Raw genomic sequence first — 16,221 nt, forward strand, 5'->3', positions numbered from 1 at the left:
ATGGAGCCTTGGGGTACTCCCCGATTTACGTTACACTGGTTCGATTTTGTATCATTTAATTGTACATAATGCTGGTGTAGAAATGTAATGAATTACTTTATTTCTTTTAAATGTACTTAAGCACAAGTAAAATTACTTATTTAGAAATATACTCAAAAAAGTACAAGTACCCATAAAAGCTACTCAATTACAGTAATGTGAGTACTTGTAATTCATTACTTTCACCTCTGCTTAAACATGTTGTACCTGAGACACTGACTGTAACTGAGCTGTGTGAAATTCTAAACTACAACTGCAAAGAAACTGAGGGCTTCATTTGTGGTGTTTTTTCACAATGTGACTTTCACTCTTTGCAGAGATAATTACAGAGATGAAAGCAAACAATGTGAAGTGGAAATTTTCTAGGAGGAACAAACAGAAAAGAAGAAAACAGTGAGAAAAAAAGAAGCTGAAAATAGAAAGTAAATTTAGACATATTTACACCTTATCTTGGGTCAGAGATGAAGAAAGAGGATCAGTGTGAGCATCGTTTTTATAGACTTCAAGAGTAAAGTTGTATTACTACAAGACATTTTTTAAATATACAGTAAGTCGTAATATTACAAAAGTAAACTTATTCTATTACGAGAAAAAATATCTTAGAATAAATTTGTAATTAAAAGACAAAAAGCTCTACTCTGGAAATAAACATTGACAGTCGACAAAAGATCTTGATGTTCTTTTCAAACTTCTGATGATAATGTTATGTTATGGTTTCATTTATTCAAGCAACTGCTCTTTAATAAATCCACTTTGATCTCCTGACATGTTTCGACTGACAACTGCCAGTCTACATCAGAGGCGTCTGCTGATTGCTTTGATGTTTCCACATTGTTACACTTTGAAAAAAGCTGATCCACCAAAACAAACTGTAAAAAAATGAGCCACAAAAAGAAGAGTCACTGCGTAACAAGAACTTATGAAATGCACACACATCAGTGGAGGCGTGTTACTGCTACAGCTTCTTTTCATGTACAGTTAAAGCTGGTGTAAAATTCCTCTGTCCTCTCCTCACACACTATCTTCTTCACTGCTTCTTTGACTGTTGAAGTCATCACTTCTTCTTTCTCTTCCTCCTCTTTTTTTCTGACCTACAGGAAACAATACGGGAGTTTTGATTGATTGTATGTCTTTAAAAGAGGATAGCAGCATATGTCAACAAGGAAGCATTTGTCTCCACCTTCATGGTGTTTCACACCCTTGTAATTTAATCAGAGTTTTAACCCTTTAACACCTGTAATATTAACATCTCTGCATGGGGTTTTCTTGCATATTTTGTCCATATAAAATGGTCATAAAAATGTCCTATGATGAAGTGTTTTCCATTACACTTTAGACCTCCAATATATGGTAATTTATCACTATTTATTATTGTTCCAACAGTGTAATACCATTTTGAATTTAAGAAAAACACAAAAACTAAATATTTTTTTTTAGATTTAGTAGGAATAAAACAATGAAAACACACGAATAACAGATTTTTCAACAAATATAAAAACATTCAGGAGAATATAAAACTATTTACAATAAAAATAAAAAAAATAAAAATGTTTTCCTGGTTATAATTGTGCAAAAACTAATTACAGGTGTTTTTGGCCCTAATGGCATCGATGGAACTGAAGGAAGCAGTTCCTGTGTGGCTGCAGACACAGGCCTACATCACTAACACAAACACTTCCCAGGAGTTCTCTTGCAGCAAACTTTGCAGCGCTGTCGACCCAGGCTTCGACATCAAACACATCTATAAACCTCTGTGGAAGTTTCCTCATCCTTGAAGGTCTTCCAGATTCTATTTTTTGCTACAAATATGAAATAATTTGCTCTTTTTTTGTATCTCCATGTTTGCACGTGCAGCACCCCTTCCCCAGCACCACCCGCAAGCCGAAGCGACTTCTTCGCGGGGTTTTTACAAAGGAGGAAACGTGATTACTGTAATGTTTGTAGGTTGTCCATAAAGCACAACATCTTAGCTTATAGAAACATTTGGAGTTTTTCAAATAGAGCAAATTTTAACAGTTACGGTCATTTTAATGCACACATACCAGGATGTGTTGCAAGGGTTAAGGATAAGGATGTTTCCACAGAAGTGACAATAAAGGCAGATGCTGTTAATAGAGTTAAAGGACCCCTGTAAATTATGTCTATAAGACCTTTGTAAGACCACACAGTGCTGCAGAGCACAATACCATTTATTAAAAAAAAGTATGAAAACAAACACTTATTCTGATTATGATAAACCTATCCCATCAATATTTTTGGAGAATTCTTTGTGTATCTGTGTTATTGTTATAATGTGTAACAGTTCAACAGCTCAAATATTGCGTAGGTTACAGATCCTTGAATGCTGGGACGTATATGAGTCACTTACCGTGGTGCTGGGCAGGGCCTTGGTGATTCTCTACATTATCATAGATCACTCTGCTGTCCTGCTCATCCTGAGTGCAAACAAAGTACTTCAGAAGTAGAAACTATAGTGATAACAAGTAACAATCCACAATCACAACTCTTTAGTTGTGTAAAATGTGTAAAAATAGTAACAAATGCTATAAAGCATTTCTGAAACTACTTTCTCAGACAGTCCACACAAACTAGATACAACTAATGATACACTTTTTAACTTTAGCACAAAACTCATGACCTTGGTTTTGATAAAGACTGTAAAGTTAAATCTAGGAAGACCCTGAATTATAAAGAGTTCATTGATTACATTCTTGGTGTTTTTCAAGTGTGTGTGAGGTGGCCTAAAACTGCAGATAGGAGAGAGTGGGAAACAGTTATGGAACGCAAGCTCAGGCTTGATCACCCTGTAGCTGGTCACCTTTGATGAGGGTGTTCAGTGTTAAAAAGGCAGAAACACCCCTTGATTCAAAGGAACACTACAGATGATGAATCCCAAATTTACATCCTTTCTAAATCTGAAACACAGCTCTCACGCCACTCTCCAATGTTGTTGTGTCTTCAGTTGCTACACCACAGGGGTTGCTATGGTTGAATGATGCTGTGCGGAACGAGCCAGAAACAAATGACAGTTTTTTTCATGACAGAAGAGGCTTCAATCTTTCAGAATAGTCATAGGAGAAAATATTCTGTGGGTCTTTGAATTCAGTCAAAATGCTCAAAAACGGCTGGCACTGAGGGGGTAGAAAATTTGAAAATTGCTAGCACTGAATGAGTTAAGGAGCTATTTACACACCCTTAAACATGACGCTCTGGTGGGTGAAGTAAATGCAGACTGGAGAAGAAATACAAACATGTTTAAGGGGGAGTAAATGTTCGCCAAGAAGCCACAGGGGTTGGAAATGTTGCCACCTGCTGTCATAGATTTATTTGGGTCACGGATTTTGGCACAACACCGGCACTCGGCTGCCACTCGGCTCGACTTCGACTCTTGGTGACGTCATCGACTAGTCGACGTCGACTTGACTAGTATGCACGTAAAGTTGACCTTTAAAATTATGAAGTTGTTCAAACCCTACTGTATAGTAGAGAAGAAGAAGAAAGTTCAGTCACAAGTCTGCTGCCTCTTTTAATATTCCTAACCACGCACATAACAAATTGACAACTAGGATGGCGAGTGTTTTGCCTCTACCTGCGCTATTTCTTGCATCTGCCGGACAACCCACAATTCTGATCATTATTTGTTCTCATGGCCTTTGGGGGGAATATTGAAATAGAAAATGATGTGAAAAAAAGGGAAAAACATTCCAGACAATGTGAAATGACTTTGTCATGATGTGAATAACAAGTGGAAGAGATACTGTAATTGTAGTTGTAAGGTTAGGTTGCTACTTTATAATTATTTTGTAGTACTGAGTAATGTTGTTAATATTAACAAGTGATTGCAGTGAAAAAACAATTATGAAGATTGAAGTTAACACTAATTTACAGTCAGTCTTATTTGATTTCAGGTATTGATTATTTCCTAGTTATCAGTAACATTCTTAAACAAAGGGGAAATATGTTGTGTCTTCAGTTGCTACACCACAGGGGTCGCTGTGGTTGAATGATGCTGTGTTGCTGACTGTATAGCAGAGAAGAAGAAGAAAGTAAAAAGTTCCTGTTTTCATACACGAGTCTGCTGTCTCTTTTAATATTCCTAACCACGTACATAACACCTGTGTTTAATAATTCAGATTCTTTTCTTTAGGTCTAAACCTAGAGCAGTCACATATCAACCACTCTGTGTATTGGGAAACAATCACTGGTTACTTTTGCTGCTGTTGGACCACATTTGAGAACCTAAATAGTTCCTGAGAGCTGACGTGTGTTTAGTAAGAAGCTGGTTGGTTATAAATATACTCACAGGAACACAATCTTGATCTTGAGCATCTGTAACAAAAAAAAGACATTTCTGTCATTGGAATTGAATCAAAAACTGGTTATTGATGATATAACTAAAGTCGTACAGTGTTGATATGATTCTCAGCAGCAAACAAACAGAAAAGAAGAGTTTATCCTTTCATAGTTTGTCCTCTCTGAGTCACAGACCTTTATGTTCTGTTGTCATAGGTTTTTAACTAAATCTTTGTAGAGATACACACCTTCTGCTGCTCCAGTCCTCCTCCTGTATTTAATCTGAACAGTAGTAACAATAACAACCAGGATGGTCAACAGTCCGACTGAGGCTACGATGATGATGATGATGATGATGATCTTGTTTGGAGTCGAATCAGACGTTAAATCAACTGGAGCTGAAAACAATGAAGAACATATAAAGACAGTGTTTACATGTTAAAGGTGAGATTTGATTGGTCGTCCTACCTGTAGACACAAGTGTGTAGTCAGCAGAAATCTTCACTTCATTGTTATCAACAAACTGGCAGGTGTATCTTCTGCTGTGGTTACTCTGATGTGTTATCAGATCAGAAACACAGTTCATCTGTCTACTATAATAGACTTCATCACCATCTTGCTTCAGTTCATCTCTCTCCTCATCCAGCCATCTCAGGTTGTCTTTTACACAATAGGTGTATGCGTACCCCCACAGAGTGCACGTCAGTGTGACTCCTCCCACTGGATCAGTGCTTTGATTTGCTGAGACTGAGGAAAATGTGAAAGAATCCAAAGAATTAAATGAACAGTGATATTTGTGGTCAGTACCAGGGTTGGTGTCAATTACATTTTTCAGTTACAATTACTGTAAGTTTTTAATTACCCATGTTCAATTACAATTCATTTACAAATACAGTGTCAAGCATTTTTCCAATTACAATGGAATTAAATTTATTTTTTATCCTCATAAAGTCAATTACAATTATGTTCTCAATGACTAAAGTTCAATTACAATTAATCACAATTCCTGAGCCTGTAATAAATAAGTTAATAAAAGTTAACCTTCCTCTTGTGTTAGCTTCCTGTTAGCATCTCTAATGATAACTGGTTTAGGACCAGTTATTGGCACATCTAAAAAAGCAGTGAACCAGTGCAACCACAACATACAAATACCAGAATTACAAATATATTATGAATTATATAAATAGAATTATAAATACATTCATAAATATCAGAATTATAGATATATTATAAATATATTATATAAATAGAATTATGAATACATTTAACAAAACCAGAACCACAGATATACTTATAAATCCCAGAAATGCAAATGTATTTACACATATGTACATATACACATAACACATATATATTGATTTTTACAATACATTTAGAGAGTAGTGTGTTGTCATGGTTGTAAATGTTGTCAATTACGATTACAGTGGCCAGGAATTTTTCCAATTATCCTCAGAAAGTCAATTACAATTACGTTCTCAATTACTAAATTACAATTACAAAGAATCAAAATGACTGAGCCTGAAATAAATAAGTTAATAAAAGTTAACCTTCCTCTTGTGTTAGCTTTCTGTTAGCATCTCTATTGATAACTGGTCCTAAATCAGCTGTAAAATACACTAAAAACAAATATCTATCATCTCATTTATTTCATATCTATTGGTTACCTTGTTAGGTTTATAATCAATGAAAATATAGATTTTAATATTTTTAGTGTGGGGGCGTCTGAGACTTTTATGTGTCAGTTTACCTTTAGGTTTATATATTTTTTAATGGTAAAATGTGGTAAAGCTTGATATGAAACATATTTTATTAATTGTTAACTACATATGTGTAGAACTGTACATAGAACTGTAACATGGTTCCCCAGTTTTGTGTTAAATTACAATTTACCATTTTTATAGAATTTTCATTGCAATTGCAAATACAAAGTCAATTATCTGAACTCAATTACAATGTAATTACAATTACAACAGCAACATTTTTTTGATTACAATTAGAATTATGACGTAATTGTAATTAATTATCAATTACGCAATTACAATTAGAAATGACCCCAACCCTGGCCAGAACTTATGGTCTTTAAAGCTGCAGTATGTAAGTTTTGTTTTGGCGTCATTTGGTCAAAAATCTATAATCATCTTAGAACACTTTAGATTACAATATGCTCAGAGTAGACAGTGAATCTCTGCTCTTTCTCCTGGCTGTAAATGAGCTTCAGAAATACAGGAGCGTGATGCTGAGAAAAGGAGGGGGGAGAGGGGAGTGTCTCACTATTCAACATACTGCAGCTTTAACATCTACTGCTTTGCCCAGGCTGAGGGAGGGATGCCAGGTTGACAAAAAAGACACATTTTGGTCATTTTGATGATAATTGAGACACCATCTCCCCTCATCCCCTCTTAAATGGCCTACAGGGCGGGGCTGGAATGCCTTTTGATTAAATCGGCCAATCACGTCTAACACCAGCTTCACTCTTTGTTCTGGGCCCATCTCAGCAGCTCAAGAAGAAAAATGTAGGACTCTCAAATGTTTGGACATAATTTATTCTGCTACGCCACCTGCGTGAGGGCTTAGTTTCAGGAACAAACAGAAACAGGACTGCTAAATCTTTACTTGTGACTAAAACTTAAAAAATAACTATTGTTGTCATCTGTCCTAGAGCTGTTCAACTAAAGAATTAGTGAGAAAATAGAGGAAAAACCCTACCTAATTACCATGAAAGTTCTATAAAATTATCAATTATAATTTAACATATATTACAGTTCTATGTACAGTTCTACACATATGTAGTTAACAATATGTTTCATATCAAGCTTTAGCACATTTTACCATTTTAAAAAAGAGGTATAGTAACACAGAAAAGTCTCAGACGCCCACACCAAAAATAATAAAACCTATGATATCATTGATTAGGAAGTAGAGGAAAAAGCCTACATTGGAGTGTGTTGAACTGGTGGAGTTTCTACATGTGATTCCTCAAAGCTTCAGTCATAGATCATATTTATCTGTTTGGGTCTGAATGTGACTTTCTCTGCATTGTTCATTGTTGTAGTAAATTTATGAACAGCTGCAATAATGTCATGTTACTCACTTGTTAAAATCTTCAGAAACACATATGTGTAGTGTTCATATGTGTTCCTATAGCGACAGCTGTAAGCTCCTGCGTCCTCAGAGGAGATGTTTGTGATGGTCAAAGAACATCTACGGCCCAGACTCAGTTTAGCAGCTTGAGGTGAATCTTCATTAATCTGTCCATCACTAACAATGGTATCTCTGTAGTGCATCCATTTAAAGCTAGAACATGATGTTTCAGATGAATTCACACTGTTACAGGACATGATGACCTCATCTCCAGCTCTGTGATAGATGCTGATGTAGTCACTGCTGCCTGATGCAAAGAAACACAGAGCAGTCGTTATAAAGTTATAAAATAAAACAGGGATGGGGTCAATTATAATTGTAATTGTGTAATTGATAATTTATGATAATTATGGCATAACTATAATTGTAATTTTAATTTTAAAAATCTATTGCTGTTGTAATCGTAATTAAATTGTAATTGAGTTTAGATAATTGACTTTGTAATTGTAATTGCCATGAAAAATCTACAAAAATGATTAATTATAATTTAACATAAAACTGGGGAACCATGTTACAGTTCTATGTACAGTTCTACACATATGTAGTTAACAATTATTAAAATATGTTTCATATCAAGCTTTACCACATTTTACCATTAAAAAATATATAAATCTAAAGGTGAACTGACACATAAAAGTCTCAGACGCCCACACTAAAAATATTAAAACCTATATTTTCATTGATTATAAACCCTAACAAGGTAACCAATAGATATGAAATAAATGAGATGATAGATTTTTGTTTTTAGTGTATTTTACAGCTGATTTAGGACCAGTTATCATTAGAGATGCTAACAGAAAGCTAACACAAGAGGAAGGTTAACTTTTATTAGCTTATTTATTTCAGGCTCAGTCATTTTGATTCTTTGTAACTAGAATTTAGTTTTTGAGAACGTAATTGTAATTGACTTTCTGAGGATAAAAAAATTTTATAATTTTTTTGTAATTGGAAAAATTGCTGAATTGATCAAAGTAATCACAACTTCAGTAGATTCAATTTTCTAACTTAAAACTGATGTATTTCAGCTTTTTGGGTCCATTATTATCTGACTGAAATAAAACTAACTTTAAAGGGGACATATCATGGTTTTAAATCCTTCCTTTTTACATATAAATCATACAGTTGTGGTCTATATAAAGCGGAACTGCAATGCTTGGATCTGTATTCCTCATTATTATAGCTCCACCCCTTTTCTACCCTTTTCTGATGTGCTTCTCAGAGCGACTCATTTTGGTGGGGTCTCTTTAAATGCAAATGAGACACTTCATACCCCGCCCCCTCTCCAGGTTCAACTCCACCCTGCTCGGCTATTTTTGTAGTTTGATAGAAGAGCTATGGCTATGTAGCGGCGCAGAAAAAGTTTATTCACACGTTATTTACACAATGTCAACAACAGAAGACTTGTCCATCCAGCTTTACATGTTTGAGCCAGAGTCTGACCCAGTGGAGCGAGATGTATATGAAGATGATGAACCTGCAGAACCCTAACAAGTGAGCTAACGCAAGCACCGAGCTAACGCTAGCGCCAAGCTAACGTCACGAAATGCATTTTAATACAGTCTTTTCGGAGACAAAAACGGCAAAATGAAATGACTAATGAAAACTTTAGACTTAAATTAAATCACGTAGGCCATATCATCAAGGATCTAAAATGAGCACACAGCGCTAACATATGAAGACGGTGCAAATGCTAATGCTAACAAAACAATGACAGGGACGTCTTATCATCACACTTTTTAGCGTTATTTACAGCTTACCGAAGTGCTCTGTTCGTCGTCTCCAAAGATAAAAGGAATTGAACCCTCAATCAGACAAAGTCTTTCAGTAAATCCTTCTTTATACTGGTGGAGGTTGCTGAAGCAGTCATCCTTGAAGTGCTGCACGCACACAAAAATGACCTTACCCACAGATGTGGGTACATTTCTATAAAAAATAAAACTCAACCAGGCACTTTGAAAAGGTTCTGATGCTGGGAGACGTTGTAATGAAGCGTGTGGGTTACTACATCCAACAACCAAACATTTTGACTTATCCTCTCGTAACTTCTGCATCCTGGAGCTTGGACTACAAAATAAAAGCGAGAAATAAAAATGGCGGATTGCTCGAAGTGTTGGGCCTGGAGTCGATGTCCTAATTTGGCAGTTCCGCTGATGTTATTGTTCAAAAAACGTAATAGAGAATCAAAAATCGAAATAGATTGAAAAATATGACCAAAACAGAATATAAAGATATCAACGGAGCACCTGAAGAGACTAATTTGAACTTTTCTGTGTTTCTAAACAATCTAAATATACATCAAAATGCATTTAAGGGCTAAAAAAGTGGATTTAGCATGATATCTCCCCTTTAAACTAAGTTTTTTTTTCAAAATGAGCTCTGTTTTAAAATAAATATAACAATTTGCCTTTAAACTTGATATCAAATGGTATTTTGTCAATATTCTCAAACCATCCATATGTTTTTAACACATGTCTAGTTTTTTTTTTATCACTAATTCATTAAAACAAATGAAATCCAAAGCATCTACTCTGTTAAATGATAAAACAACATCAACAGAAGAAGAAGTTTACCTCCAAGCACGAGCACAAAGAGCAGAGTGAGCTGCAGGAGAAGCATTCTGCTGTAGATCAATGTTTCTAATGTTTCCTCACACTCTGATCTGTGAGTGCACTCAGCAAAAATATCATCTTATATCAGTGATGTCATAAAAAGAGGAAGAGGAGTTTAAATGGGTACAAAAAAAAAAAAAAAAAAAACATTATACAGTGATTCTAAACTAACGTCTCCTTTAAATAATGTGCTACACACACAAGGCCAAACAGGATGAAACAGTTCAACTTTATCACCAAAAAAGGAAATTACAAAGTAGACTATAGCGAACACAGAACATCACAGCAGAGACACTGACAATAATGAACAGTCACATTATTCCAACAGTCCAAAAATTGTTTTCATTTCCAAAATTTCTAAAATTAATAAAAATAAAAGTCAGAATGAAGAGAGGAAGAGGAGAGAGAGGAGAAAACACAGACTGCAGAGAGAGAAACATGTTACAGCATCAACATTTACATAGAATCAGTTTAATGCTTTATTTAATGTGAGAGAGAGAAGAAGAGGACCTAAACCAGGGGTTGGTGACCTTTAGGATCAGCCATTGAGTGAAGATGTTACTTTTGTGTGTGATCTGCCTGAAAACAGATGTTGTTGTGGAATAAATGTTTTTCCAGATGCAGCAAAAAAAAAAAAAAAAACAAGTCAGCCAGAAAACTTTCTTTTAATGCAACGCTTTGACAACAGTCAGAATACAGACACAGTGCACTGTACGTTGATCATAGGTTCCTTTGGATAAACACAGCTTAGTTCAGGCCCGTGCAGAGACCTCCAAAGGAGCTGGTGCTCAAATAAAAAGGGCACATATTACCAGTACACATCATGGAATCTTGGCCAGTATTAGACAGTTTCATATATACAACAAAAGTAGTAGGCATGAAAAATGAAAGATATTTTATTTGAACAGAATATATGAAACAAACAACGTGTCGCACATATTTTAAACAAAATGTTTTCATTCAAAATGAAGTGAGAGCTCCTTTGATTCTAATATTATCTATGGCTAAGATCTTACTGGCACTGCTGGGCTGAGGAGATGATGGAAAGATTGTGGACTGGGGAGGGTCATGACAAGGAAAGAAAAAACAAACGTACATGAGCACACTGTTGGTATTTTAATATACTGTAATAAACCATTATTACCAAATGCTTTGCCAGACTTACAGTAGTACATTCTTAACACTAGCAGCAAACTGGAACATGGAACTGCAGACATAAAATAAGAACAGTGGAGATTAAAAACATGTTTTGTCCTAATAAAGATATATTAACATTCCTAATCAGCCTCTATTGATCACCTCAATTTATGATCCAACTTTATGTGTTTCATCACCTGTATACAGTTTATTTTTTCCCTCTTCTCTTGTTTTCCTGCCTTTTCTATTCTTTTTTTCCTTCGTGGTCTTCTTTACTCAAAATATTTACAACTATTTACAACTATACTTCTTCATTTTTAACATTTTTTTAAAGTATTTTTCCAGTGCCTTCTACTCTGACCTTTTCTTTGTGGTTTGTTCTCCATTCTCTGATCCACTGATATACAATGTACTTTAGAATTATTGCTTTTTCAAAAGATCTCTTCTGTAACATTTCACAGGAAATTACATTACACTTTTATACTAAACACTAACGTTTTTAACTAAACATGAAGTACACTTTTCCATGTTGGGACAAGTTATAAATAGTTCAAGTTTTAATAAAATAAAATCCCTTTAGATTTTCGGATAAATCTTGTTAAATTTGTAACACAGTGGTTTGACCTGGACTCATTAGCGAGTCTCATTATAATGATAAATTTCCCATAAATAGAGAGATAGAAGTAGTCACATTATGTTTTCTGGTTGGTTTCCAGTCTAAATCAACAGTTTGCTCCATTAGACAGGCTGAACCTGGATGGTGCGGTTTGGCGTGGCGGTGGGTCTCGGGGGGGCTTTGCCGGGGTCTCTCCTTGCGGGGTCTTTCCGGGCGGTATCGGCCTGGTGGGGCGCGGGGGTGCCTCTCCCCCTTGGGTGTGGCTCGGTGCTTGTTTCGTCTCCTGGTGGCCTTGGAGGCGGGCCCCGCGGTGTGCGGGCCTGGGGCGGCCTGCCTTGCCGGTTTGGGGGGTGGGTGTGCTGGGGGGGTGCTGGTGTCCTCACCGGGGTTGGGGCAGGGTTGTTTGGCGCCTCGGGATGATGCTGTTTACTCGGGGGGCGGCGTTAGCTGTTCCGGTGGTTGAGGTTGCTTTTGGCCGCCTGGTGGGTATGTCCTGCCATCTGCGGACTGGTGGGTGGGTCCGGGGCATCTTTGGCTGGGGGCTGCTGTCCCGCGCTGGATGTGTGCCGTTGGGGTGCCTCCGTCCCCGCGGTGGGGGTCGCCGGTTGCTCGCCGGCCGGCAGGGGGCCCTGCCCCGTGGCTTGCGCTGTCCAGGGGGCGGTGGGCCCGGGGCTGCTGGCCTTGTGCCGTCTGGGGCTGTGCGGTCCTGCTGGGCTGTGGCCGGGTCCTGGGCTGGGGTGGGGGGCGCGTCCCGGGGGGCTTGCCCCGGGGGCTTGCCCTTGGGGGGTCCTGGTCCCGGGGGGTGCTCCTGGGGCCCGGGGTGCTTGGCCGGCTGACCGGGCCGGTCCTGGCGGGGGTCTTCCGGGGCGGGTGGCGCATGCCGCGCCCTTGCATACCTTCTGGTGCGGCCCCTGCTTGGGCAATCCCCGTGAGGCAGGGTGTCGGGGCCACAATAGGGGGCCACATCCCGGCGGGGCGGTCTGGCTTGGCCTCTGGAGGGGGCCCTGGCTTTAAAGAACTGAAGCTCGTGGCGCGGGCGGCATCAGCATCTGGGGCGCCCGGGGGGGCTAGGTTGGGGTGCCTGGGGACCGGCGGGGGGACTCCCAGCGGCCCCCTGGTGCCTTATGCGGCTTGGGGTGTGGTCGTCCGCCCTGGGCGGGCTGCTCCTGGTGCTGCATCCGTTCCGGGTCCTCCTGGCCTGGGGTCGGGTCCCTGCTGGCTCTGGGCTCGCCGGCGGGTGCATGCCGGCTGCCCATTCGGCGTGGCTCTGGTCGTCTGCTGGGCGTGGGCTTCGGCTCCTCCGCTGGGGTCTCGGGCGGGGAGTTCTCTGGGCCCTCCCCTCGGGGGGCTGGGTGCGGGGGTGTGGGTGGTGGTGGGGGGGGTGGGGGGCTGGGGGGGTTGGGGGTTGGGATCGGTGGCGTGGTGCGCTGGGTCCTTGGCTCCTTGGGGCCTTCTCGGGTGTGTATGGGGGGGCAATGGCTGCCTCTCGGCTTGGGATCTTGGGGGCGTTTGGGGGGCTGCTTGGCCGTGGGGTGGTCGCCGGGGGCCCCTACATTTCCCGCTCTTTCTGCTGGCCCGACTGCTTCTTTGGGCCCGGGGGCGGCCCATGGGTTTTGCAGTAGCGGTTCTTGGAATCACATTTGTCATGGACGCACCGGCCTCGGGCTGTGGGATAACACTCATACTGGGCTCAACCTTAGACACGTTGTTCCCAAATACCTGTTTTATGGAATTTTCACTCACTTCCTCCTCTGCTCACAGCCACCACCATTATTCCTAAGCCGCACACTGGTCACCAAACTGGCTTGTAAACACAACAATAAGCACAATATACACTACCACAATTTCACATCGCATCACTTGTAACTTATTGACTATTCCCCACCCATTCGTTTTCCTATCTTGTATCCCTCCTACCTGTTAACTCCCCCCCCCACCCCCCTCACCCTGGTGTAACACTGCCCTCTCTTTTTTACATCCTCCCTGTATTTTCCCTTCCCTAGGGAGGGCTGGTGATGGTCACAATTATGCAATGAAATAAATTCATTTATTTAATTGCAATAATAAAATATGCATTGCTGTTAAAAGATTGCACTTCTTGTAGTGTTAACCTTCAACAGCATGTGCAGACAAGGAAAAAAAAAAAAAAAAAAAAAAAAAAAAAAGACAGGCTGAACCTGTCTGAGGTGAGCAGCAGTGCAGACAGAAGCACTTTTCTCTGATGCTGTCATTGTCAACAATACAGTTACACTTCTGTCTCATATCTATCTATCTATCTATCTGTCTATCTATCTATCTATTTATCTATCTATCTATCTATCTATAAAAGCAAAGAAGGTCTGCGTGAGTGTGTGTGTGGAGTGAATTTCTCCCCAACACAGTGTTTGTTGGACGTCAAACTTTATGAACGGCTTCCAAATACCCCAAGTTTTAGCATCCTTAAATTTGGAGTAATTTGGTCATTTCCAAATGTTTATTTTAATTTTATTTCAGCTTGACGGCACATTCAAGTTCACCCAGAAGTGAAACCTATTCAGCTTTTGACCTCAGTGTGTGAGGGGGCTCTAGTGCACCATCTATATCTATTTCACTGTACAGCTCCTCGAGAGTCACGTGTGCGGCCAGAGCCAATCACTGCGCACACAGTCAAGCAGACACAGACTGCAAACACACAAGTGAGAGAGGAAAATAGGTTAGACCGGAGAAGGGGGAGGGGCATCTGAGCAGCCACGCTCACACTGATGTATTGGCAAAGCTCTCAAGTCTCACTTATTGGGCCTAATGTGAGTCACTGGTGTGCGTACATGTGATGCGGCTAAAGCGCATGCTGCTTAACACTTAACACTTAACACTTAACTGATGTGTATAAATGGGGAGGCTTAGCCTCAGCTCAGTGCTGGGACATTTTCTACAATGGTTTTTCACTTGTTTTCTGAGCTTGGTTTCATGCTAGTAATTCCTGGATTCTATAACAAGTGTTTCTTCCCTGCTTTTGGACATTCTTCTTGTTTTAGCCCAGCTCTGTGTGCTTGGTTTGCCTTTTTGTGTTTTTGATTATTTTTTGATAATAATTATTGGGTTAATGCACCTGAGCTCCACCTCCTTTCCTGCATTTGGGTCTGCAGCGACACCTGCACATGACACTAAATTCATTTAACTTCTGCATAGAATAGTTTGTCCAAATGTGCAGTTATTTTTTTAATAAAACAACAATGAATTCAATTAAATTCAATTATCAGGCTCTAAGTATAGATACATTTATGAACTCTAAAACTGAGAAAATAACCTCCATTCAATGCTGTTTTGGTGTTGTGCGTTACGTTTAATCTGATTGGTCGGCTATAATGTGATGCATTACATTTAATCTGTTATATTGTGATGCATTTGATTGTCTCATTATTTGTCTGTTGATCATTTTAAAACAAAAAAAATAACTGACTCAGTAATGGTTGGGTGTAGAAATGTAATGAATTACTTTACTTCTTTTAAATGTACTTAAGTACAAGTACAATTACTGATTTAGAAATATACTCAAAAAAGTACAAGTACCCATAAAAGCTACTCAATTACAGTAATGTGAGTACTTGTAATCCATTACTTTCACCTCTGCTTAAACATGTTGTACCTGAGACACTGACTGTAACTGAGCTGTGTGAGATTTTAATCTACAACTGCAAAGAAACTGAGGACTTCAGTTGTGGTGTTTTTTTTTTTTTTTTTCACAATGTGACTCTCACGCTTTGCAGAGATAATTACAGAGACGAAAGCAATGGAACAAACAGAAAAGAGGAAGTAAGTGAGAAAAAAAGAAACTGAAAATAGGAAGTACATTGAGACATATTTACAGCTTATCTTGGGTCGGAAATGAAGAAAGAGTATCTGTGTAAGCATCGTTTTTTAGACTTTAAGAGTAAAGTTGTATTAGTATAAGACATTTTTAACAGTCATTAAGTCATAATATTCCAAAAGTAAACTTATTCTATTATGAGAAAAAACTATTTAATATTATTAGAATAAAGTTGTAATTAGACAAAGAAAAAGCCCTGAAAATAAACATTGACAGTCGACAAAGATCTTGATGTTCTTTTCAAACTTCTGATGATAATGTTATGTTATGGTTTCTTTTTTTCAAGCAACTGTTCTTTAATAAATCCACTTTGATCTCCTGACATGTTTCGACTGACAACTGCCAGTCTACATCAGAGGTGTCTGCTGATCGCTTTGATGTTTCCACATTGTTACACTTTGAAAAAAGCTGATCCACCAAACCAAACTGTAAAAAAATGAGCCACAAAAAGAAGAGTCACTGCGTAAAAAGAACTTATGAAATGCACACACATCAGTGGAGGCGTGTTACTGCTACAGCTTCTTTTCATGTACAGTTAA

At 38.9% G+C, this 16,221-nt stretch overlaps 1 long non-coding RNA gene across 1 annotated transcript; it reads right to left on the minus strand.

Moving 5' to 3' along the window:
* Positions 1-614: 614 nt before the first annotated feature.
* Positions 615-4,727, minus strand: LOC114459312 (uncharacterized). The gene is made up of 4 exons (XR_003673305.1): positions 4,581-4,727; positions 4,343-4,368; positions 2,408-2,474; positions 615-1,130 (listed from the first exon to the last, which is right to left on the minus strand). It is a non-coding gene; the product is annotated as an uncharacterized LOC114459312 (long non-coding RNA).
* Positions 4,728-16,221: the final 11,494 nt, after the last annotated feature.

Source organism: Gouania willdenowi, unplaced genomic scaffold (genome assembly GCF_900634775.1).
Source record: "Gouania willdenowi unplaced genomic scaffold, fGouWil2.1 scaffold_294_arrow_ctg1, whole genome shotgun sequence".
Lineage (NCBI taxonomy): Eukaryota > Metazoa > Chordata > Actinopteri > Blenniiformes > Gobiesocidae > Gouania > Gouania willdenowi.